The sequence below is a fragment of the Notamacropus eugenii genome, chromosome 1 (assembly GCF_028372415.1).
Source record: "Notamacropus eugenii isolate mMacEug1 chromosome 1, mMacEug1.pri_v2, whole genome shotgun sequence".
Classification (NCBI taxonomy): Eukaryota; Metazoa; Chordata; class Mammalia; order Diprotodontia; family Macropodidae; genus Notamacropus; species Notamacropus eugenii.
Window position 1 is genome coordinate 564,974,269 of NC_092872.1, and position 25,936 is coordinate 565,000,204.

A 25,936-nucleotide genomic window follows, 5' to 3' on the forward strand; every position below is an offset into this window, starting at 1 on the left:
GAAAATAAAGCAGTTTGGAAGGAAGTCGTGAGAAGCTGTGGGGATCAGGAAAGCATCACAAAAGGTGGCACTCCAATTGAACTGTGAAGGAAACCAGGGATTCCAAAGGGCAAAGGTGAGAAAGGAGTACATTTCGAGTAGGTGTTCCTCCTTTCTTCTTAAAGGACATCTGGAGAGTGATATCTTGACTTATGTGTAAGTTGGATTTGAGTAAGGCAGAACTGTGCAAAGTCATCAGCAAATACAAAGGTATGGAGATGGGACTGGGAGTGTCACATGGGAGAAAAAGAATATAGACCAATAGATTTGATCCTAGTGTGTAGGAAGAGGAGCCATGCATAAGAAGATTCAAAAGGTAGAAAGAGGTGAAGCTGTGAAAACCTTTAAAGAACAGAGAGATGAATTTATATTCTGTCTCAGAAATGATAAGCAAACACTGGAATTTATCGAGTAGAGAAATGGTATGGTCAGACTTATACTTTAGGATAATCACTGGTGGATGTGTGGAAAATAGATTGCACCAGACAGAGATGAAGTAGAGACACCAAACAGAAGATCATTACCATAGTCCTGGCAAGATGACAAGGGCTTGAATTAGAGTGATTTTTTTTATTAGTGGAGAGATAGGGATACATGAAAGAGATATTATGAAGATAGAAGCAAAAAAATTTAGGAATTGACTGGAGGAGCAGGACGAATCCTGATTAGATGTCACCTTCATGGCAAAATAAGGATTGAAAGGAGATTGAACATCTAATGGAAAATGTTAAAAGTCTGGGTCTTTTCAGCCCTTTGCCATCTGCATTCTGACCAGACCACTGAGTACTGAAACTGTCCCCTCAAAGTTTTCCAATGATTTGACTGGTAATTTGGTGGCCTTCTCTCAATTCTCACCTACCGTGACCTTTTTTTGTAGTTTTGGAAATTACTGATCACTCCTCTTTCCAGATGCTTTCTCCTCTCTTAGCTCTCATAACACTGTTTTCTTTTGCTTCTCCGACCTAAGTGCTTTGTCTCCCTGTCTTTGACTAAATGGACTAGAATGGACCACTTTGAGACATATGGGCACCCCCTTCTTTGATGTCTTTAAACAGAAGTTTGTTGGGTGGGAAGGATTCCTTTTATAGCTGTGATAATATCATTTTGTAGATCCATCCTGATATAGATGACCGTTAATGTCCTTTCAACTTTTAAATTTTATGATTCTCTGATTTTGAATTACCATCCCTTTCCTACCCTGTAAGTAGGGAAATCCTCTGAAGCTCTGTCCTGAGTTATCTCATCTTCTCTCTCTGCTCTTTCCCATGGTGATTTCAATTATTGCCACAGGTTCCATTATAATCTATTAAAAATCTTTCCAAGTCAACATGTCCAACACTCATCTTTTTACTGAACTCTAATTATTCTCACCTTCCTGTTGGATATCTCTATCTAGGTGTTCTGTTGGCACCTCAAACTCAACATCTACAAAACTGGTATCTTCCCCTAAAGTCTATGACTCTACTTGACCATTTTGTTTCTGTCACCTGCATTCACAACTTTGTACTTATACTTGACTTGCCACTTTTCACTTGCAACTAGTTGTAGGCCCTGTCAATTCTAACTTCACTTGTCCTGCCTCTACCCTATTCCTTCCACTCATATGCCCAACACCTTTGGTCAGACACTCATCACTTCTGCTCTCGGGATTATCCTCTCAATTGGGCTTCCTTCTTTGCCCCTCCCCTTGCTAGTCTAACTTTGACTCAGGTTCCTAAGCATTATTCCTGAGGCCAAAAGGAATCACAGACAAGCAGAATAGCTTTGAAAGTTACATGGCGAATTTTTTACATACTTTTTTTTTTAAAGCAAGCTGTACACAAGAGACTTAAAGTTTCATATAGAATCCTCTTTTCTGTTCTACCATGTATATGGAAACTCATTTTATTTGATGTTTTGTCAAGTTTAGATTTTTCAAATTCAAAGAAAAAATAAAATAAATCATATGATCCTAAATCAATTAAAATAATTTAAAATAAAAAATATATTTCTACTACACAGGTCTGGAATCCTCCCTCTACTAAAAACTATTCAATGACTCCCTCTCTTGTGTCGAACATAATATAAAATTTCCTTAGTCTCACAATAATGGTCCTCCAAAAGCTAGTTCCAACCTGCTTTTTCAACCTTATTTCTCATCATTCACATTCACACAGTGTATGTCCCAGCAAAGGTGCTGTTCCCCAAGCTAGATGAACCATCTCCTACATCTGTATTTGTGTAGACAGTCTTCCATGTCTGCTAATCTCTACCTTTCCATCTCTATTTGCCTTCATGGTTCAGTTTAGATGTCTCATCTTTTGTGAAGATCAAAGCTTTTGGTACTTTCTCCTTCCTCCAATTTTCCTAGCATATTTCTGTCTCTACCTTGTCCCTTTTATTCCCTCCCTCCTATTGTGTTTAACAGTGCACATGTAACCCTGTTACTTCTCAATAGAAAGTAAAGTACTTAAGGACAAATTTTTTTTAAAAATTGTCTTCATATGTTGAGTACCTTGCATATAATAGGTACTTCATGCTTCTTAAATATAAGTGAATTAGAAAAAAGGCCTCATTTTATCTATCCTTCAACTATTTCTTTTAAGTTTCTAAATTAATATTCTGCCATTCTGAAAAGGTTATTGTTTATTCTGACCATGTGCTATCTGGGAACTACTTCCAATAAAGTCAGTAACAATGTTGATGACTGTAGCGAGGTATAAAGACTCTGTCCTATTTTGCAGAACCAGGACAAAGGACTTGGACTCTTAGAATTTTAGTGCCCAAAGGAATCTGAGAGACCAACTAGGTAGGTCAGGCTCCTCATTTTACACTTCAGGAGCCCATTAGCTACAAAGGACATAAAGCAAACTGCTTGAAGTCACCCAGCTAGAGGCAGAGCTGATATTAGAACACAACCAGGTCTCAAGACTCCCAAAAGGATGAGTGCTAGCCAGAATGGTGACTCGAGCTCTTGCTTTGGAGTCAGAAGAAATCAGAGGATATGAATCTGATTTCCAATTCTATTATTTACTAGCCTTGGGCAAATAATTTGACCCTTCTGGATATCAGGTCTTCATATGTGAAAGGAGATCGTACTAAATGGTCACTAAATTCCCTTCCTGGTCTGAATCTATGATCATATATATTCCTTATATCACATTGCCTCCAGAGGTAATGGAATTAACTATTTTTTCTTGGGTAGAGCAAATATTATAACCAAATAATATCAGAATAATATCTCAAACTTGTTGGGTTTAAAATCAACTTTTTACACTATTCAAAAGCATTAAGGACACCAAAGAACTTTTGTTTACATGAACTTGCTTACTCTCAACCTGGTTTATCCCATCTGCCAAGATGGTTTTACTATGATGGCACATGCGGCAACTTCTTAGAGACACAGGTGAGAGTTAGATGAAGGTAGACACCTGAAAAGGGCTAGGCAAGCCCCAGATCAGACGTGCTAGTCATCCCTGAAAACCCCATACATAATGAGGTCAAGAAAGGGCAATCCCTGAGTGAGTTAGTGGCAAAACCACTACTAGGAGGGACTCAGATCTTCAGCCCTGCCCCCCATACCACTACTCCTAAGATATCAGTGTTAAGCCCTTATGCAACTATCTTAGACCATAAATAACAGAACAGTGGTCCACCTCACTTGGAATTCTTTTTGCCAATTAAATTACAGGTTCCAACAAATAATAATTAATATTATAACGTTTTCATGCAGACAAGGAGATGGGTTTTCAACTATCAATGGAGAAAAAAAGCCTGAAAGATACTAGAAGCTAGAAAGCCTTGGCATAGGAGCTTCATGATGAACCTTCTTTTGTTGTCAGAAATTCAGCACTAGATTGCCACAGCTTAACAAAGTTTTCAGTCATGACAGCTCTTAAAGAGAGTATACAAAGCCATAGTAGTTATTGGGATTAAAACACATATATTTGAAAATTTAAAATTTACAGATTATAAAGAATTTCCATTTGCATTGTCTCAGTTTTCACTCATAACAATATTTTTACATCATTCAGGCATTCTCATTATATGGAGATGACTGAGACTTATAAGTACTAAATTGTTTGCTAGTAAGTATCACAACTGGTACTCAAAACTAGGTCTATGGTTGACTTCTATCTTAGTGGGGTTCTGTGCTCCTTATAGATTAGGTCATGTCTAGAAAAATGCATTCATTCGTTGTTTTGCTTGTTTGTTTTCCTGATAGCATCTTTTCTGTTTGTTAGGGTTATTTTTTTTTTGACTAGCCCTTTATGTGAAGAAATGACACTTTGCTTATATCCTATAGGAATTGCATATGGTAATAACAACATGTATAAGGCAGCTTGTGTATTATAAATTGGAAGAATCTTTGGGCTACTTATGAAACAAAATCTTTCCTTCTGAATCTTTGATTCATTAACAGATGAAAGAACTGAACCTAGAAAGCTTAAAGGATCTATCCAAGGTCACACTGCTAGTAAATACTGGGAATTAAATGCAGATTCTAGGCCTCAGATTAAGATTTTATAGTCATGTTCAATTATTGTGCATCCAATAGGATATTTTTTAGGTACTGCTTCATTAAAAATAAAAAAACCACAAACCTTCTGCCTCCACACTCAATGAGCTATGAAAACCCTTAGGCAGTGACAAAGAAAATAGAATGTTGTTGGGTATTCATTCACCTTAGCAATATATCCTCTACTGATCCAAATTCAGTTTCAAGGTGAAATTCAGAATATCTCAGGAGTACATAAAACTATTGATGTTTAATGGGAGAAATCAGTATAAAAGAAAAACAAGATAGTTTACTTACAAAACAAGACTATATAGACTGAATGGGCACCTTGATATAAAATAGCCCGATCTTAGAATTGCAGGACCAAGAAGAAACTCAGCCCTACCACACATATAGTATTTTTTTTATATTTTATATTTTTATCCTTCACGTACTTTCAGATGCATCTTCCTTGTCCATCAACATAGTCATGAAACTCCTCTGTTTAGAAATTTCCAGTGGTTCTTTTTTACATAGGCTAATAATATTTGCATACTTAATAGTAAGCAATTTCAAACTCCTTTGCCTAACATCCAAAGTCCTCAAAAATCTAGCACCATGAATCATTTTCCAGCCTTAACTCATATTACTCTCTCCTACTGGTTCAATGCTCCAGGCAAACTGAATGATCCTATCTTCCCTAGACATGTCCCGAACTTTGTCACTATTCTGTCTGTCTATACCATCTCCTATTGTTCTTCTTTAACCTGCTGAGTTCCCACCTAATCTTTAAAGCATATTTCAAATGCCACCTCCTACATGAAGTAACCTCTGACTACTCCTAACAGTAATAATTTTCCCTTTCACATCTCACTTAGCCCTTTGAGCTATATCCAACTAATGTACTTATGAAATATTGTATATTATGTTACCTATGTTTGTCTTATCTCCTCTACTATACTATGGTGACAGACACAATGTTGTCTCTAATCTTTTGTATCTCCCCTAATGCTTAGAAAAGTTTCTGATCATAAAAAGGAATTAATAAATCCATGTTGAATTAATCAGTCACAATGCACACTGTGTGTATTTAATCCTTTTCCTACCCTACCACAACTAGGCTGTCATCTTTGGAAGAAGAAGAATGTCTTAATTATCTCCCTATCTTGTCCAATGCTTATCACAGTTTGGACATAGCATATGATTAATTAATTTTTAAAAATAAATTAATGCAGTCCAGGAGAGAGTAGCAGAAATGGTTATACTGCTTTCTAATTCTTTCCAGCTATCATTCAGGGAAACCTGGACTACTCTTATAAGAAGATTAAGTAGGTGTCCTCTTGGAATAATATGACAGAATGAAATCTTCTGTCTATGAATATTAACCAGTCTGCCAATAAGCATTTTAAACGACTACTCTGTGCTAGGCACTGTGCTAAGTATGAAGGATACAAAAAAAGAAAAGGCAAAAAATAGTCCCTGCCCTAGAGGAACTCACAATCTAATGGGGAAGAACACTTGCAAATAATTATGTATAAACTATATACAAGATAAATAGGGTATAATTAACAATGAGAAGTCACTAGAATTAAGAAAGATTGGGAGGCGCTTCCCTGATACTTTTCATTTCATCACTATGGTTTCAATCCTTTAGGTTTTCAAGGTTTGTCTAACTTCAAAAGCCCTTTTTAAAATGTAAAGCTATTCCTATCAAGACTCATATGGTCCTTACATCTTCAATTCTACCTTCTTTTTTTCCCCTTAAACATCAAATGTTCTTCTCCCATCATTGTAGTTCTTTCCAAACTTTAGGCATCATAACCCTTTCACACCTCCTCTTACAAGATTCTATTCGATTCAATTTAATTTAACCAATTAAATGTCCTCTAGGTATTTCTAACTTTCCTCATTTCAGGGTAGTTTGGAGAAATGGCAGATTTAGGAAATAAGATAATGAACTCCGTTTTAGATATGTTGAGTTTAAGTTGCTGATGGGACATTCATAAGAAGATGTCCCACAGACAGTTAATAATTAGTGACCAGGGCTCAGAAGCAAGATTAGGGCTCCTAGTATATATTAATTCAGCAGTCATTTGTATAGAAAGGATATAGAAAGAACCTCATCAGAAAAGATATTTTCAAGAGGAAGCATGTAGAGAGCAAAAATAAGAGAGGCCCCAGAACAGGGCCCTCTGGGACATTTACACTAAGAGTAGAGAGTCAAATAATGATCCACAAAAGGAGAGAAGAAATAAACTATTAAGAAGAGAACTAGGAGGAAGAAGCAAAGTTAGGGAAGAAAAGAGAGAACACAGGAATGGAATGTGAGAATCAAAAGCTTATCTGTGTTTTTCCCTAAATCCTTCACAACAAAACCACTTAATATGTTAAAATCTTTCCTATACATTTGGGCAACTCTTAGATTATTGATACTGCCTCATTTTTGCTGCATGACCAACATGCCTATTTTTTCCAATCAAACATTTCATTAATAAGTCCCCTGTGTGCAAATCATTGTTGGTAACACCTCCTATAAATTTTTTCCTCTGTCTTTTGACTAGGCCATTTCAATTCTCGAGAAAGATGTGCTGGTGTATAGACCATAAGCTTCTTGAGACTAAGAGATATATCATCTAAATTTTGTTTCTAAATGTCTTTATTTCTGGTGCCTACTATTAGCAGCCTATATATGAGATGATTGATTATATTTTTCTGCTTGTATTTTATTACATTGTAATAGGCAAGTTGGTACAGATTGGGAAAAGTGCAATATACTGCAATGCAATATAAATGTATTTGGGATGGTATTTCATAAATATACATATGTGTGTGTGTGTGTGTGTGTGTGTGTGTGTGTGTGTGTGTGTGTGTGTGTACACCAACAGGTATAATGGATAGAGAAATATGCTTGGATTTAAGAAGACCTGAGCTTAAAATCCCTCCAGGACACTTAATAGACATGTGACATTGGGTGTATTACTTAAAGCCTGTGGCCTTGGGCAATGCTCTAGGATTTACTAAATTAGTCTAAATCTGACAGCAGGGTTGGTGGAGGACTTTATTCCCACACCAAGAACTCTGAACCCTTATGAAATCAGAGAGCCTCTTAAAGTCAATTAATCCTTCACCAAGAGTTGCTTGACACATGAGAAGATTGGGACAGAGGACAGGACCTTAGACCTTGGGGGAAGAAAAAAGGTTTATATATGAGATGGGACAGCTTTTGGGGCTTATATATGAGATGGGACAGCTTCACAATTTTTCTCTCAACTTAGAGGTGGAAGAGTTTACAGAAGAGACAGGAGTGGGAAAAGGACAAGGGAAAATACCCCCAAAATTTCTTAGGGCATTCTTCACTGTGTTACAAACTGATTTATCATTAAAGAGACATGGAATTTTGTCATCACAGAGGTAATGCTGGCAGAGTTGAGTGAATTTATATGAGGCAGATCAATGGAAGGAAATAACCTAGAGTAGGAAAAAAATGCTCTATGACAAATGGATATATATGTACTGAGTATGCTCTGAACTTACTTAGATCCCAGAGTCATACTACTACATTTGCACGCTCCCCACCCCCAGAGTTCTAGTACTGCCATGAATGTCAGAATGCATCTTCTTATTGTCATCAGCTAAAGCCCTCACTGGTTGTTTTCCCAAGGGTAAGAGTCATCAGGTACTAGCTCCTCTGTTCCACTTGAATACTGGACATTAATTAGCTTTTACAAAGGGATATGTACTTCAAAGATATAGTAAGAAAAAAGTACAGATGTTACCTTCTTACACAGTGACACACTGCCTCCATGTCTGGGTTCATTCTTAGCACAGTTTCTACATAGCCATGGTCCCAAGTTCAGGTCCAAATGCTATATCACTGCCTCATGAGTTCCCTTTTGAGCTACTGCTGAGTCCCTAAGGTTCTCATCCCTCTGGCCATTGATGCTGAGCTACCTGCAAAACCCAACATGGGTTCTAACCTCCCAAAATCCCAGAGACTCAGTCCCCTGACTTTCAAAACTGTCAAGGTCAGGGCCTCCAAACTGAGCACACAGTAAAGCAAAGAAATAAGGTGTCTTTTCACAGGGATACATTTTGGCCTCAGAGAAGAGATAGAGCCCATTTTTTTAGTGTTACATTGAGTGCTTCCATCAAAGCTAGGGTCTCTTCTATCTGAAGATATGGAGACCTACACAAGTTAAATTTTAACTATATCCTTTGCATTTCCAGAGGAAACTCTATTAAGAGCAAACACACACACACACACACACAACACAATAGAGACCCTAGAATCACAGGATCATAAATATAGAGTTGAAAAAGACCTTAGTTGGACCATTGACTCCAATATCCTCATTTTACATATCAGTAAATTAGTCACTGAGAAATAAGGTAACTTACCCATTTGGTAAGGGAGTAGGTTAGAGAGGGGCCTGGGTGATAAAGGGGAAAGATGGAATTCTAGCCCAGGTTTTCTTAACTCCAAGTCCAACACTCCTTTCACTACACCATTATGTCTGTCAATGATTTTTTTAATGATGAATTTTGAGAAGCTCTCAAAACTGAAGCTAATCTATGTAGGCCAAGATCCAGTGGACCACAAGTTCCGTGTATATTGTACATATGTGGCAGATGGGTGGCACAGTAGATGTAGCACTGAAGCTGATGTTAGAAAGATCTGAGTTCAAGTCTAGCCAAAAACACTTACTAGCTATGGGACCCTGGGCAAGTTGCTTACCTTTGTTTGCCTTGGTTTCGTCAACTGCAAAATAGAGATAATAATAGCCTCTACCTCTTGGGGTTATTGTGAAAATCAAAAGATAATATTTGTAAAGCACTTAGTACAATGTCTGGAACATAGTAGGAGCTATATAAATACTTAATCCCTCTCTCTTCTCCTTCTTTCTCCTACTCTCCACATGATCTTCTGCAGGTGGAGACCTTACCTAGTTGAACATAGAGGCAGCCCTATTTAGAATCAAACACTTGCTCAGAATTGGACCACAATGTCAGCTGTCAGCAGAAGTAAGGAATCACCAGGAGAAAACTTGTGCCTTAAGACCCTAGTATGCCCTAAAACACTAGGGACACATGAGCGTGCAGTGACTTAATGACTGTGCCACATTGCCAAAACCAAGAAGGTCCCAGAGGCTACAGCTGTCTCAGTGAATCCTTCAACGTTTGCTAAACACTGCTGACACTGTAGAAGCCACTTTAGTTCCAGATATTGGCATATTGCAACTCAATCAGGATAAGGGAATGCGAAGAAATCTTTTAATGTCATTATAAAAATTAGGTAGTTGTGAGGATCAAATGAGATAAGATTTGTAAAGCACTTAGCACAGTATCTGGCACATAGTAAATGCTATATATTGATATTAGTCCAAGGTCTGAAATTCCAGGCCCAAAGAGAGTAAAGCTGGGCTAAAAAGAAATAGAGGCCATAAACAGCTAAAATTCTAAATAAACCTAAAAACATACCTTAGAATTATATAGCCAGAGTCCATCAAAGCTAGAAGGAACCCTAAGGATCACCTAGCCCAACCCCCTCATTTTACAGAGGAAAAAACTGAACGCCATAGAGGAAAAGTTATATAATAACCAAGAAATTCATTCTTGGCCAAGACAGTGCTGGAATCACAGGTTTATCAGATTACAAATTTAGATTTGTAAAAGACTTTAGAACAGAAGTTTTTAATCTGAAGTTGTTGAACTTGTTATTAATATATATATATATTTTGATAACTATATTTTACTATAATTAGTTTCCATCCAAATCTTTGACATTTTAAATGTCAAATAACTTTTCTGAGAAGTGGAATGTAAGTTTCACCAGACTGCCAAAGGGATCCATGATACACAAAAAAGATGTCACATAGGTCATCTAATTCATCCTCTTCATTTACAGATGAAGAAACTGAGGCTCAGAGAAGGTAAGTAACTTGCTGTAGATCACACAGGTAGCACATATAGTAAAAGAGACAGCATCCAAACCTAGGACCTCTGACTACAAACACAGCACATTTTTTCTTGGCTCTTTGCCCTATAACACATGACCTCCCTCCATCTTTGATCCTCTATTTCTACAAATCTCTAATATTTACCTGTTGTTGTTGTCTGACTCTCCATCTCCCCTTTAGGGGTTTTCATGGCAAAGATATTGGGGTGGTTTGCCACTTCCATATTCTTCTAGTATTTATTTGTACCTGTCAGATCTGCATAGGACCTTCTGAAAGTCTCTAAATAAATGTGTGTAGGAATGTTCGTCCTTTTGCTGGTGTCTACAAGGCCGAATAAAACTTCATGAAAGACTGTAAGGTACGTAAGGCAAAAGGAGCTATTTACATGAGTATACAGAGACCCTTCAAATTTTGAATCCTCTAAGTAGCAAGGTAAATTGTGCCTTTTGGCATATACTGCAGCTATAATGACTAACTGGTATTCCTACAAAAATTTCAGCATCCACCATAATGTCTTCAAAAAAGCATCATAGAATTTTAGAACTACAATAAACCTTGGAGATCATAAAATCCAACCTCACCACTTTGGAGGTGGAGAAAATGAGGGTTAAAGGGGTGAAATTACTTGACTAATTTCTTACAAGTAGTAGTGATCTAACCAGGTCTCAAACCCAGGCCTTCTAATCTTTACTCAAGGATGCTTTTGGTAAATCAACAAACCTTTATTAAGTACCTAAAGGGAACCATGATCTGGGAATACAAATTGGAATACCCAATGCTATGGGCCAGAGATACAAAAACATAAACCGACAGTACCTGCCCTCAAGGTGCTTACATTCTACAGAAGGAGACAATGGGCATACATAAAAGTACACACAAAATGAGTGTATGCAAATTATATACAAAATAAATGGAAGTAATTGATGGAAAAGCCATTAGCACCTGAGGGGAAACAGCAAATATCTCCTGTAGGAGGTGTGCTTGAGCGGAGCTTTGAAGGAAAGTTGGGATTCTAAGAGGCAGAGGTAAAGAAGGTGTACACTTCCTCTACATTGTTATTTCATTTTTCTTTAATACCCAGAACCATCATGAGGCCCATCATCATAAGACTCTCTTGGCACCCTTCACCCTTCTTTGTGAAGGAAACTTTGTCCCTTTCCAGAGAACCATATCTTTCATAACCATGACAACCAAGGGCAATAACAGCCAAACAAAGTAGAAGTCAGGCTATTGCCTTACCAAGAAAAAAATGTCAGGTCTAGGTGACAGACAACTCTGCTGTGGTTAATGTATAACTACTAGAACCAAACTTTTCTTTCAATTTTGTTTTGTGTTATGGGCTATGAATGTCTGATTATGTCATTCACTAACTGGACTTCCCAAAAAGACAAAGGAGAAGAGAATGAAAGACAGTGAGTAAATGTAACCCTGAGGTATATGACTAGACTTATATAACCACCTATGTGCCCTAATTATATCATTCTAAAGGGGTGGTATGTTGGAGATAACAAAAGGCATGTCTTATGGGAGACATGCTCTTTCCCTTTGCTGCTTATTGGGAAGGAAAATCTCTCTAGATAATAAATGGTCCAATACCCCTTCGTATTTTGAAATGTAGTGATAGTGGGCCCCATATGTGTAGTGTGGCTCCATGTGTGTCAAAGATGATGTCTTCGTGTGGCTCAAAGGGAAAGAGAACAGACAACTCTAGTCTCTTCTTCCCCAACCCTTCTCCAAGTGAGACTTTTATTCCTGCCAAATGGAGAAGCAAGAAGTTGGGCTAGAGGTCATTCTACTCCCCTCAGAGGGGTTCCTGGGCTAGAAGTGTATCTATCTGCTCCCTTAAATATTATTAGTCTAGGGGATATGATTATGTTCTACTTAATTTCTGATTGCTTTGTTATTTCTTAGGGCAAAGGGGATGCCAAAATCTATATCCAAGGCTTAACCCTTTTCCCACCAAATACCAATTCTACAACAAACCAAGAATAGCAAGGAAACCCATTTGTTCAAATCATAGCAAAGTATAAATCAGATAGAATATACATAGGAGAATATATATGTATATGTGTGTGTATATATATATGTGTATATATATATATATATACATGTATCAGATAATACAGAATAAAGGAATGCACATCGGGAGGGAGGTAACTCACTGAGAGAGAGAGAGAAAGAGAGAGAGAGAGAGAGAGTTAGTTAATTAGTTAATTCTAGGTCTTAACGAAGGGGAAACTCTCTGAAGTCTACTGGGTAGTAAGCTGGACACAAGGATATGTGGCTGCTAACGAGAGAGAGAGAGAGAGAGAGAGAGAGAGAGAGAGAGAGAGAGAGAGAGAGAGAGAGAGAGATAGTTAATTAGTTAGTTAGTCAGTCAGTCAGTTAGTAAGTTAGTTAGTGAGTTAGTTAGTTAGTTAGTTCTAGGTCTTAACCAAGGGGAAACTCTCTGAAGTCTACTGGGTAGTAAGCTGGCACAAAGATATGTGACTGCTAGCTCCTCTCAGCAACTGAAGTGAGATTGTTCTTTATCATTTTCTCTCTCCAAGCTAGAAGCCAGGAGCCCCCAAAGCAACTTGATGCCCAAAGAAGACTTGGAGTTTGATGAATTCCCAAAGGGGACTCCCAAAGAGTCCACCCCCTCCTTCAGTGTAGGACATTCACCTACACCAATAACCAGAAACTTCTGTGCCAGCTTTGTGATAAGGGTTACAGAGAGAATTACCATGACCCCTTCCCTGAAGTCCTGGGTAGGTATCTCATCATGTTATTAGGGTGATTGTGGGTACATGAAGTTATGCCATCTATAAGCTAACATAGGTGTCAACATGTAGGAAAGTCTTTTGAGTTCAGAGAGGACAAGCCATCAATCAATCAACAAATATTTATTTAGACTTGACTTTGTGCCAGGCACAATGCTAGGTACTTGGAACACCAGAAATGAAACAGTCCATACCCACAAGAAACTTAGAATTTATCCAGGGAGACAACATGTACAGATATAGTCATAAGCAATATAGATGCAACATAATTGGGAAAAGAATGGGGTGCCCACTGCTAGAGAAATCAAAAAGGCTTTACATAAAAAATGGTGTTTGAATTTGGCCTTGCAGGAAACTGTGGATTCTAAGATGCAGTAGGTAAAGAAGGAATGAATTCCAGGCATGGGGGACAGAAAGTAAAAAGTCAAGGATATATATTTTGCACAATTTCACATACATAATTGTAACTGTAATTTTTGCCTTCTCAGTGAGTGAGAGATGGGATGGATGTGGGGATAAAATTTGAAACTAAAAATAAAATTAAATTGAATTTTTAAAAATTTTCAAAAAGAAAGCTTGGAGACAGGAAATGAAATGTCACATATTAGAAATAGCAAGAAGGATAATTTGACTGGACCACAAGGTGTGTGAAGGGGCATGATGAAGTGTGTGTGGTGTGTATTTTGCATGATTTCATATGTAAAAATAAATAAATAAATGTTCTATCTCATTTAAAAAAGAAAGAAAAAAATTATATAGCCCAAGCCACTCATTTTATGGGTAAGGAAATTGAGATCCTTCTCTGTCTCCTGGTTTCCTTGGCTACCCCCAAGACATAGCTCAAGTTCTATCTTCCCCAGGAAGTCTTTTCTTTATCTTCCTCTCTCCTTCCTTCCTTCCTTCCTTCCTTCCTTCCTTCCTTCCTTCCTTCCTTCCTTCCTTCCTTCCTTCCTTCCTTCTCAGCTGGGGTCAAATAACTTGTCCAGGGTCACATAGCTTGTAAGTGTGAGAGGCTGGATTCAAACTCAGGTCCTCCTAACTCTAGGACCAGTGTTCTATTCACTGTACTACCTAGTAACCCCTCAGGAAGCCTTTTCTAAGTCCCCCAGATTATCTTCCATCTACTCTGCAGATATCTTGTCTGTACCTGGTTATTTACATACTAAATCCATGCCAATCATACTAGAATATGAGCTCCTTGATGTCAAGACTGTTTTTGCCTTTCTCTATATTCTTAGTGTTCAGCAAAGTACCTGGCACATAGTAGGTGCTTTAAAAATGCTCTTTGACTGACTGACTAAAATGACTTGCCCAGAGTTGCACAGATTATAATAGAAGCAAAATTCAAATACAGTACTTATGATACCAAGTCCAGTGTTCTTTCCAAAATATAATCCTTTCATCAATCATTTAGAATTAAAGATAGAGCTCTAAGTATAAATAGACATTTTGCTTGTATGTGGTGGGGTGGGGTGGGATGTATGGAATGAAATACTGAAAGGAACCTGTTTTTTAAAAGAAAAAACTGCATCAATCAATCAACAAGCATTTCTTTATTAAGTACTTACTGTGTTAGATCCTATGCTAGGTTCTAGGGATTAAAATATACACATACATAAACAAAACAGTTTTTGCCCTCAAGTAACCAACACAACATTTAAGTAAATAGCCAACATGTATAAGTAAATTCAATATATGTACAGAGTGAATACAAGGCAGTTGTAATGTTGGGCTGGAGACTAGCAACCGAGGGGGAACCCAGTCATGGAGGTAATAATCCCAGCTGAGCTTTGAAGGAAACTAGAGATAAGAGGAAAAGTGAGATGGGAATGCGTCCTGCAGGGAGAGAAGAAGAGGGGAGGAGATGCTGTGCAAGGTACATAGATCAGAGAGGGGATGTCATTTGCAGGATAGTTTAGCTAGATTGTAGAGTGAAGGAAGAGGCATAATGTGCAGTGAATCTGAAAAGGTAGCCAGAAGCATATCATAAAGAGCTTTAAATGCCAAAGAGAGAAGACTGCATTTTATTTTAGAGTAAGGAGCCCTGGAGTTTGCTGCTGCTGCTGCTGCTCCTAGTTATGTGATAATAATAAACAGCTAACATTTATATAATGCTTACTATATGCCAGGCACAGTGCTAAATGCCTTATAATAATTATCTCATTTGATTCTGACAGCAACCCCAGGAGATAGATACTATTAGTACACCCATTTTACAGATGGGTAAATTGAGGTAAACAGAGGTTTGTTGTGTTGTAAGTATCTGAGGCTGAATTTGACCTCAGCTTTTCCAGACTCTGGGGCTGGTGGTCTATCTACTACACACCTACTCTCTTAGCTGAAGAGTGAAGTAGTCACTTTATGGTCAGCTGTGTCAAGGGGCAGAGTGAAGAGGAGAGAGACTTGAGACAGGGAGATCAATCAAGAGGCGATTACAATCATCCAGGGCAGGAAAAAATAATGAGGGGAGTGGAGAAAGTGTAATAGATAAGAGAGTAACTATGGAGGTGAAATTGACAAATGAGTGAAGGGTGAGAGAGAGTGAGGAGTCAAGAATAGTTCCATAACTGTGGGACATTAAAAAAAAATTACCTGAGAAATTTATAACTTTATCACCATGCCCATAAACACCTTTTTTTGACATTTTTATTTATTTTATTTTTAATGTATGGAATAAAACTAGCATTTCTATACCATAGTGCAATAAAAGATAATTGCACATGAAATTGAAAATTTATTATGTACGAGTTGCTATTCCTTTTAAACATATAATAAAGTTATATATATATATTTTTTAATTTTTCTTCCCTCCTGTCCACCCCACTCTAGAGATGGCTACCAATAGACACAAATATATATACATGTATACACACACATATATGTATATATATGTATATAATCATAAACATGTTTTAAAAATATTCCCTTCCAGTGGGAGGAACTACTTGTTGTAGCAGCGCTTGTTTTATTTCTTAAGTTCAGAATAGGATAAACAAATTTTCTTTAAAAAGATTCTATTAAAAAGAATTTTCTGCCTAGGGACAGCTGCATTGCTTTTTACCCAGAACCCCTATTTGCATTAAACCTGGAACCCCTACTTGTGTTTACCTAGAACTCCTATTTGCATTAGAGACCTAGGGGATCATCAAGGAGAGGCCTTCCAGTAGGAGAGTACAAAGAGCTGAACTCCTTAGCTGAACTTCCAACTGAAGAAAAAGTTTTGAGGGTGCTTAGGCTCCTTTCATGTGGCCAAGCATCTAGTGCTGGTACTATTCCAGCTGAGATTTACAAGGGAGGGGGAACACTGCTCATACAAAAGCTGACTAAAATTTTTCCATGTTATATGGCAAGAGGTCATATGGCAATATCCCCCAGGAGTCCAAGGATGCCTCCATTGTCCATCTCTATAAAGGTAAAGGGAATAGAGTGTCCTGCGAAATCACAGGGGAGTCTCTCTCTTAGTCATTGATGGCAAAATTCTTTCTAGAGTCCTCCTTAATAGGCTGATCCTTCACCTGGAAAATGGTCATATACCTGAGAGTCAGCATGACTTCAGAAAGGGCAGAGGAATATGGTGTTTGCTGCCCGACAACTCCAGGAGAAATGCCAGGAGCAGAACAGAGGTATGTACACATCATTTGTAGATCTGACCAAGATCTTTGACATTGTTAGTTCTGCGGGCTTATGGAAAATTATGTCAAAATTTGGTTGCCCGGAGAAGTTCATCAGTATTGTACATCAATTTCGTGATGGCATGTTTGTCTGGGTTCTGGATAGTGGACAATGCTCTCATGCCTTCCCAGTCACCAATGGAATAAAACAGGGCTGTGTGCTTGCCTCCATGTTTTTTAACATGATGTTTTCAGCCATGTTAACAAATGCTTTCAATGAGGATGAACATGGCATCAAGGTCAACCACCATACTGATGGTAAGTTCTTTAATTTGAAAAGGCTACAAGCCAAGACCAAAGTGGAAGAAGTGTTGGTGCATGATTTTCTATTTGCAGATGATTGTGCACTTAATGCAGCCTCTGAAGCTGAGATGCAACAAAGTATAGATCAATGCTCTGCTGCTTGTGCTAATTTTGGTCTAAAAATTAACACCAAGAAAGCACAGGTGCTCCATCAGCCACCACCACACCATCCATACATGGAACCATTGGTTACAACAAATGGAGATGTTCTGAGTGCTGTGGATAAGTTCACTTGCCTTGGTAGTGTCCTTTCCAGGGATGTACACATTGACAAGGAGGTTGACACATGCATTGCCAGAGCTAGCTCAGTGTTTGGAAGGCTCTGAAGAAAAGTTTGGGAGAGAAGAGGTATTAGCCTGACTACCAAACTGAAGATCTACAGAGCCGTTGTGCTGCCCTCACTGTTGTATGCCTGTGAAATATGAACAGTTCTACCAGAGTCATGCCAGGAAACTGAATTGCTTCCATTTGAACTATCTCAGGAAGATTCTGAAGATCAGCTGACAGGATAAGGTGCCAGACACTGAAGCCCGTGCTCCAGCTGAACTGCCAAGCATTCAAACTATGCTTCAGAGAGCACAACTCTGATGGGTTGGTCACATTGTTCGAATGCAAAATGTACGCTTGACAAAAAGATTCTTTTATGGAGAACTTACATGGGGCAGGCGATCACATGGTGGTCAGAAGAAGTGATACAAGGACACTCTCAAGATCTCTCTCAAGAACTTTGGATTTGACTGTGCAACCTGGGAGACACTGGCACAGGACTGCTCAGCATGGCATGCCCACATCAGAAAGGGTGCTGTGCTCTACGAGCAAAGTAGAATTGAGACAGCACGAAGGAAACATAGGATGTGCAAATTTGGAGTAATCACCCCAAATATTCACACGGACTATTTGTGTGCCCAACCTGTGGTAGAGAATTCCAAGCTCTGATCAGACACAGTGAAACTTCATTTTATCATGGTGATGCCATTTTTGTCCTCTTCGAAAATGAAGGATAGCAACTAACCAGAAAGATCTTTGAGTCTATAGTAAGAAGACCTACTTAACTACTTACTACTTATGCAACCTCCATCAAGTTAGTTCAGCTTTCTGTATTTGAGTTTCCTCCTTTGTAACACAAAGGGATTGGAATACATAGGAGTTCTTAACTATGAATAGATTTCAAGGGGGTTGTGAATTTTTAAAAAATAATAACTATTTCAATATTACTGAAAATAATTTCTTTGTAATCCTACATATTTTATTTTATGCAGTTAAAAAACATTTCTGAGAGGGTAGTCCATAAGCTTCAGCAAACTGTCAAAGGGGTCCTTGAAACAAAAAAGGTTAAGAATCTCTGTACTAAATGATCTCTACTATCTCTTCCAAATCTTGATCCTATGTTTAACTTTAGCTATGAGGTTACACATTTTATATCCCTCTATTCATTGGGAGTCTCACTGAACCCTAATCCACTTTCTCTCTGCATGAAGTATCTCCTCCTTTTTCCATACTGTCTCACTCATGCTGAACTGATTGCCCCCTGGCATCCTATTCCGGTGGCAGAAGAAAGGAAAGAGCTTTTTTTCCTCATTTCTGATACCCCAGCTCTTCATTCTGAAAGCTCATCTCCAGCCCATGAATTCACTCACTGGAAATACTCCCCCTCCTCTTTAGTCTCTCCTTCTGATTGGATGATCCTCCTAGAACCTTCTTTTAAAGAGAGCACCCCGATCACTCACATCTCATTCCTCTCCAGGCTAATTTTTACTTTCTCCACCAAGCCCTCCCCTCTCCTAAATAACTTTGCTCCTCCTTCAGCTTCCTTTGTATATTTCTTTCCCCATTAAAATATAAGTTCTTTGAGGGGAGGAACTCATTCTTTCTGTTCATATTTGTATCTTCAGGGCTTAACACTGTGTCTGGCATATAGTAAGCAAATAACAAATGCTTATTGATTGATTTGGAAAAAATGCCTTTTTTTTCAGAATTAGAGTAACTTGTTAACTTCTAAGGTCCCTTTCCATCTTTCCACCTCTCCATCTCCAAGGAAAAATCCACTCCAGTTCCTGTCCAAGGAACAGGTGGCAGTAATAAATGCCCCATTAGTTTCTAAAAATCTCACCTAATTGAAAATCCCATGAATCGACTTCCTACAAAATATGCCAATAACAAGAGTACATCATATGGTAGAATCAATAAAAATTCACTGAAGCCATGGATGAAACTGCTCTGGAGTCCAGTAATTTTTTCCTAAGGACTTCATACATCTGGGATCTATGCCAGGTAAAGCATATAATAAAATCGAATAATATCTTGGTAGTCAATATAATTCTTTCCATATCTCCTACCCCCTAGTGAATGGAGAGGAGAAGAAATGGGAAGAGATGAGAGGGGAGATCAGGATGCAAGATTAACTGTATCCAGAAATAATCCAAACTAGGGGTATGTGAACTTTTATAATGAAACATTTTTTCAACACAGAATTCTTAAATTGTGATTGTAAATCATATCAATAATGCTAATTGAATTCCCAAGCCCGTACTCCATTGTATTGATTGGCCCTCTGCTTCTTTTTGGCCTCATGGCTCTGGTTAGAGCAAAAGCCCAGGTTCAAAGATTTACAGAAAATTGGTATTCTAGAAGCTAGTACAAAAATGACATTTATTACTATGCAGCATAGCAAGCAGGCAAAAGCAAAGCACCTACGCACACTATATGGCTACACAGAGGATGGGCCATGTAGGAACCAAGGTCATCCCTACCATGCATGGCATCCCACTACACTAGGAGATACAGAGTTGGAATTGATCTTAATTGTGTCACCTACTAGCTAACTGCATGATCTTGTGCAAGATGGTTTCCTAGCTTTCTTTCAGATCTAACAGTCTGTGATTTTTCTCATCTCAGATACTGAATTCCTAATTATCCTATAATTTCCAGCTAAAATATTACCTCAAGGAAGTCTTCTCTGATCCACAACTTCTCAGTCACAAATGGTTTTCTTCATCAGTTCATACAAAGCACTTTATTTGCATCTTTTATGCACATATCCTGTTCTGTTTTATATTCTAATTATTTGTGTACTCACCTATTTATATCTCTCCTATTAAATTGTGAGCACCTTTAGAGAAGGGATCATATCTCATTTACTGAGATACTGAGGTATCTCTTTCATTGTCTTAGAACAACACACTATACATGTTAGGTACTTACAGGATCATAGAATGATAGAATTTAGAACTTAAAGGGACCTTAAATATCATCTAGTTAAACATCACCTTTCTCTCTTCTATCTTACAGATGAGAAAACTGAGGCACAAAGATGTTGAGACACGTCCAAGATGACATGTTATATTGAGTAAAGCCAGAATTTGAACCCAGGACTACTGATTTCCAAATCTAATGTTTTCCCTCTCATGATGCAACACTGCTTAATAAATGTTTTATTGAATTGAATTCAGTAGGATCCTCAATAGTCCTCCACTACCAAATCTATTCAGATAATTGAATAACACCTTTCCATGAGTTCTCTCCAAAGCCTATGTATTATGTTGTCTCCCATCTGGACAAATAAGTTAAATTACAGATGGCTATGTTATTTGAAGACATAGAAATGCACACAATGGTATTAGAGGGAGTATGAGGAGGAAGATAAAAACCAGAATCACTCCTGAAGTTCCCAAGCAATCAAAATTCACTGTTTCCTGGAATCAGTAGTGTGTGTGTTCATCCTTCCTTGCTGAAGAAAGCCATGCCATCAGAGAAATAATGACATGACTTGCACTTGACTTTGTGAGTGAGGGAGGGCTGTGCAGGTCACCAGCCTCACTTCTCCCCCAGAACCATCTGAATCTAGTGACCAGATATTCATCAGGATGACTGGAGATGACCCAGGATGAGGCAATTGAGTTAAGTGACTTGCCCAAGGTCACACAAGCTAGTGAGTGTCAAGTGTCTGAGGTGAGATTTGAACTCAGGTCCTCCTGACTCCTGCACTGGTACTCTATCCACTGCACCACCTAGCTGCCCTGGAATCAGTATATAAATAACCTAGATGTCAGCACAGAGCCTTGCACAGAGTAGGTTCTTTGCAAAATCTGGTAAATGTAAAAGACATATAATGGTGTTATAGAAAGAGCAGTGGATATAGGAGTTTTAGTCTTTGCTCCGACATTGATTAGCTGTTTGACCTTGGATGAATTACTTTACCTCTTTGAAGCTCTACTTTCTTGCTGGTAAAGTGAGAATACTTGTACTGCCTACCTGGCTGATTTGTTGTGAACAAACAAATTTATAAATTGTAAAGTACCATAGAAATAGCAGCGATTCCCTTTGCATTGAATTACTCATGGACAACCAATCAATTCAATCAATAAACATTTATTAAATGTCTATTATATGCCAGACACTGAACTAAGTTCTGGGATACAAAGAGAGTTGAAAGACAGTCCCTGCCATCAAGCTGTTTACAATCTAATGGAGGTGACAACTTGCAAACAAATAGATGCAAAGCAAACTATATACAGGATAAATAGGAAATAGTTAATAGGGGAAGGCACTGAAATTAAGAGAGGTTGGGGAAGGTTTCCCATAGAAGGTAGGATTTTAGTTGGGACTTAAAGGAAGTCAGGCATAGGGGATAGCCAGGAAAAATGCCTGGAGATGAGAGATGGAGTGTGCTGTCCGTAGAACAGCCAGGAGGCCAGTGTCAGAGGGAGAACCAGTGGGGAAATAAGGAAGACTGATAATTTAGGAAGGGGCAAGGTTATGAAGAGTCTTGATTGCCAAACAGGACATTTTGTATTTGATCCTGCTAACAATATGAAAGTACTGGGTTTTATTGAATAGGGAGGGAGAGGTGTTTGACATGATTGGACCTATACTTTAGGAAAATCACTTTAGTAACTGAGTGGAGGATGGATTGGAACGGAGAAGAGGTTTGAGGCAGACAGATCCACCATCAGGCTACTGCAGGTGTGGGGTGATAATGGTCTGCATTATAGAATGTGGTAGTATGGGGGGGAGAGAAGGGGTTATATTTGAGAGATATTGCAAAGGCAAAATTAACAGGCCTTGACAAAAGATTAGATATACGGAATGTAAGACAGTGAGAAATCCAGGTTAACTCCTAGATTGGAAGCCTGGGGGACTGGTAGGATGGTATTTCCCTCTGTTATAATAGGGAAAGTTGAAAGGGTGTTAGGGTTTAGGAGAATGATAATGAGTTATGTTTGAGACATATTGAGTTTAAGATATCTACTGGACATCTAGTTTGAGATGTTTGAAAGGCAGTTGGAGATACAAAATTGGAGGTCAATGGAGAAAGTATAACAGAATAGGTAAGTTTGAGAATCATCAGCATACAGAAGGTAATTGAATCCACAGTAGATGCTGAGATCACAAGTGAAGTAGTATAAAAGGAGATCATAAAAGGGATATAGACTGCATTCAAAAGGAATATATAATTTAGTGCCTTCTATGCGTAAGTCCATTTTAGCCCCCTCAGCTTCTCTAGAGCCATGATGTTCAAACTATTTAATACTAGGATTCCTCAGTCCTTCTTTAATGGCTCTTTTGACCTGGCTATCCCTCTGCTGTGTAGTCAGAGATAACAAAGTATTGCTGGAGTATCAAGGTGTTGATCCCTTTATAAAATGAAAAAACCTCTCAAACTGAATTAGGAAGGGTAATGGGATTAGTTAGGCAAGTAAATTGGTTACATCCCCTTGAGGGCTTTAAATAGCTAAACCCTAAGGTAGCTTGGGAAGCAGTACAGGCTTGAAGAAATTGGAAAGGATCAAGGAAATTTCCTCAGTCCTTCCCTACTTGCATTGGCCAAGATGCCCAACAATGATGCTATTTAGCCCAGAGGGAGATACTCTATCCAGCAACTGGAGAGTAAGGGAATTTGAAGCATTTTTGACAGAACAGAGGAACATATTCTACACAAACACAGATACTGAGAGGCAGCCGTTTGAGGCTTCAAGGAGTAGGACTTCTGGAAACAAAGAGTTGGCTATGGACTAGTAGAGAGTTATCCTTAGCATTTGAGAGTAGAGAGTTGCAGACCTTCAGTGCGCAGCTGAGCAACTACCCAGCAGATATACTGTGTTAATATGAAAGGTTTATGATGACTCTGTAGGAGAAAAAGAGACTCCAAGTTCTGGCAATATGAGAAAAACATTCCCTATGTATATACCTCACTACCAACGTATACTAAGTTCATGTCCACAGTTCCCTCTATTAGTGGGAGAATGGACCCTTGGCTTCTGATGGGAGAATGTTTTATGGCTACCTTTTTTATTATGCCATTTTAATGAATGCCTTTGTAAAGACCTAATTGCATATACTAGCTAAATGTCATTGGGAAGGACACCATTTGGGGTTCATGAATTACAGGAGTAAAAACTCAGACCCACATGATTCCCAGAACCTAACGTAGCAGCTGCCTTCTGAGAATCCAACTGGAAAGCATGAGTACAAGATGGGGAGTAACCCAGAGTAGGTGCTATATTGGTGAGACATATAAGAATTAATTTGAGTTGCCTATGCATTTTCAACTAGAGATTCTCTATCAGTATTCTTCTACTTAGATTTTTTTTTTATTATAAGAATCCACTGTGAAAAAAAATTAATGGGTTCCCCCCCCCCCATCACCATTTTGTTGCACTGTAATTAGGCAGTAAGTTTCTGGGATGCTTCCTTGATGTCTAGCCAGTTCCTTTGATGTGAATTTCAGATGAATGAATGAATGCTTAAGTATTGATGTCTACTGTATTTCTATAGTCATTACAAGTATATGCAACTGTACATGCATTGTGAGGTTAGGAGCCCAGCATCTCCCTCCCCCATGATCTGGAAAATGCATAAAATTTTGGACCTTCCCTTTGTACCAGAGAAGTCTGAATTTTTTCTTTTTCTTTATCTTCTAAGGGATGTTTACAGTATCTTACTGTAAAATTTGTATATATTTATGGCATTAAAGGATAAAATATACTGATATCCAATACTATACATATATTTTATGCATTCCTGAGTTTCTAAACTTTTTCTGTGTCATCCACTGGCCTTTGTAAGTGAACTGCAGCTTCCATAAAACTCTCACCAAAGCTTCCATTTATTTTCTTATGCTGACTTAAGATATATCAACACTGCAGGGGGAAAGTCACAATGTGGAAGTCATAACTGTAAGCTGTTGTGTAGAATATGGGTGTTGCATTCCTAGAATACTGGTGCCTAGCAATTTGCCTAGACCATACTCTAGGAGATTATCCTTGTTCATTTCCTCTTTACACTTTTGAGTAGATCTAGACTACTGATTTACTACTATGACATGAGCTCTCACATTCCTGTTGAGAATCTTATGGATTTCAGATCCATATGATAAGGTTTGCCTGATGGTCTAGAAACTGTAAATAATCAACTCCAAGTACTTACTTCCTTTTTGAGATCTCCACACTTATATTGAGCTATTTTGTGTTACTTTTACCCTGTATATAAGGAATAAATTTGGACTTCCAGCTGAATTTCCTGTCTGTTTTCAGGGATCCCTGAAGAAATTTTAGATGCTATTTCTATTTTCACACCCAGAAAATTTTCACACCCTTCCCCCCAGTATTAACCTGTTCTATATTATATTTACCAAAAGAATATGTTTCTTTGAGACTAGAATTATTTCATTTTTATCTCATTATGCCTAAGCAACCCTTACAGCATCCTGAATATAGATACTTTGTAAATTAAAGTGATAATGATAATTTTGTTTGGGTATATCAAGGCATTTGTCCACTCAGAACTTTCCCATGACCTTCCACCCCCATCCACCTGCCAAGGTCAGGTCTAAAATGAGAGAGGATGTATAATCTTTTCTCATATTTCCTTTGAAGTGTACAGAAGATAAGGATTTCTAATGCTATAAAATTTTAGAGTTGAAAGAGACCTTAGAGATTAACTAGTCAAACCTATCATTTTACAGCTGAATAAATAGAGGCCCAGGGAGATAATGAGGTGATAGATTCACAAAATTTGAGAGCTGGGAGAGACCTCAGGCACTCTACACCAAAGGAATCCCCCTTGCTATGACACACAGTAAGTAGTGAGCCAGCCTATACAAGAGGGATTCTGACTCTTCTACTTATATCTTGTTTGACCTTGAGCAAGTGTCTTTACCACTCTGAGCTTCAGTGTTCCCATCTGTAAAATGAGCAAGTGGGACTGGATGAGCTCCAAGATCCCCTCTAGCTCTATATCTCTTGACCTTCCTAAGGTCATATCATCAGTTCATGGCAGAGTGAGACTAAAACCAAGGTCCTCTTACATTCAGAACACTGAAGGGTTTTTGTTTGTTTGTTTGTTTGCTTGGTTGATTTTTTTATCCCCTACACAATGCTGTCCCAAGACAGGTTGCCATAGGGATTGCAAATAAGAGGCCTTGGTTTACCATTCAGCTTTGCCACCCAGAGGAAAGTTTAACAACACCTAAGTGTCAAGAACAACAAAGTTAGCTGAGCATTCAATTATTTGAGAAAAGGGACACTGACAAAAAGATGACAGGAAGACAATGACCAAGTTAGATAGGCATCAACATCTGCTTGATCTCAGGATTCCAAAATGAAACAATGCATTCTGATATTCAGCCATCCATTATTTGTGCTGGTAACTAGAGGTGAATTGGTTATTTTCTCATTCGAGGGAATTCTGAATGATTTGCCCAATAGACTTCCTAAAATGGAAAATAGA

General features: G+C 38.2%; 1 long non-coding RNA gene across 1 annotated transcript; it reads left to right on the top strand.

The window, feature by feature from the left end:
• Window positions 1-20,877, top strand: LOC140520419 (uncharacterized). The gene is made up of 3 exons (XR_011972493.1): window positions 1-115; window positions 16,723-16,858; window positions 20,498-20,877. It is a non-coding gene; the product is annotated as an uncharacterized lncRNA (long non-coding RNA).
• The last annotated feature ends 5,059 nt before the right edge of the window (window positions 20,878-25,936 follow it).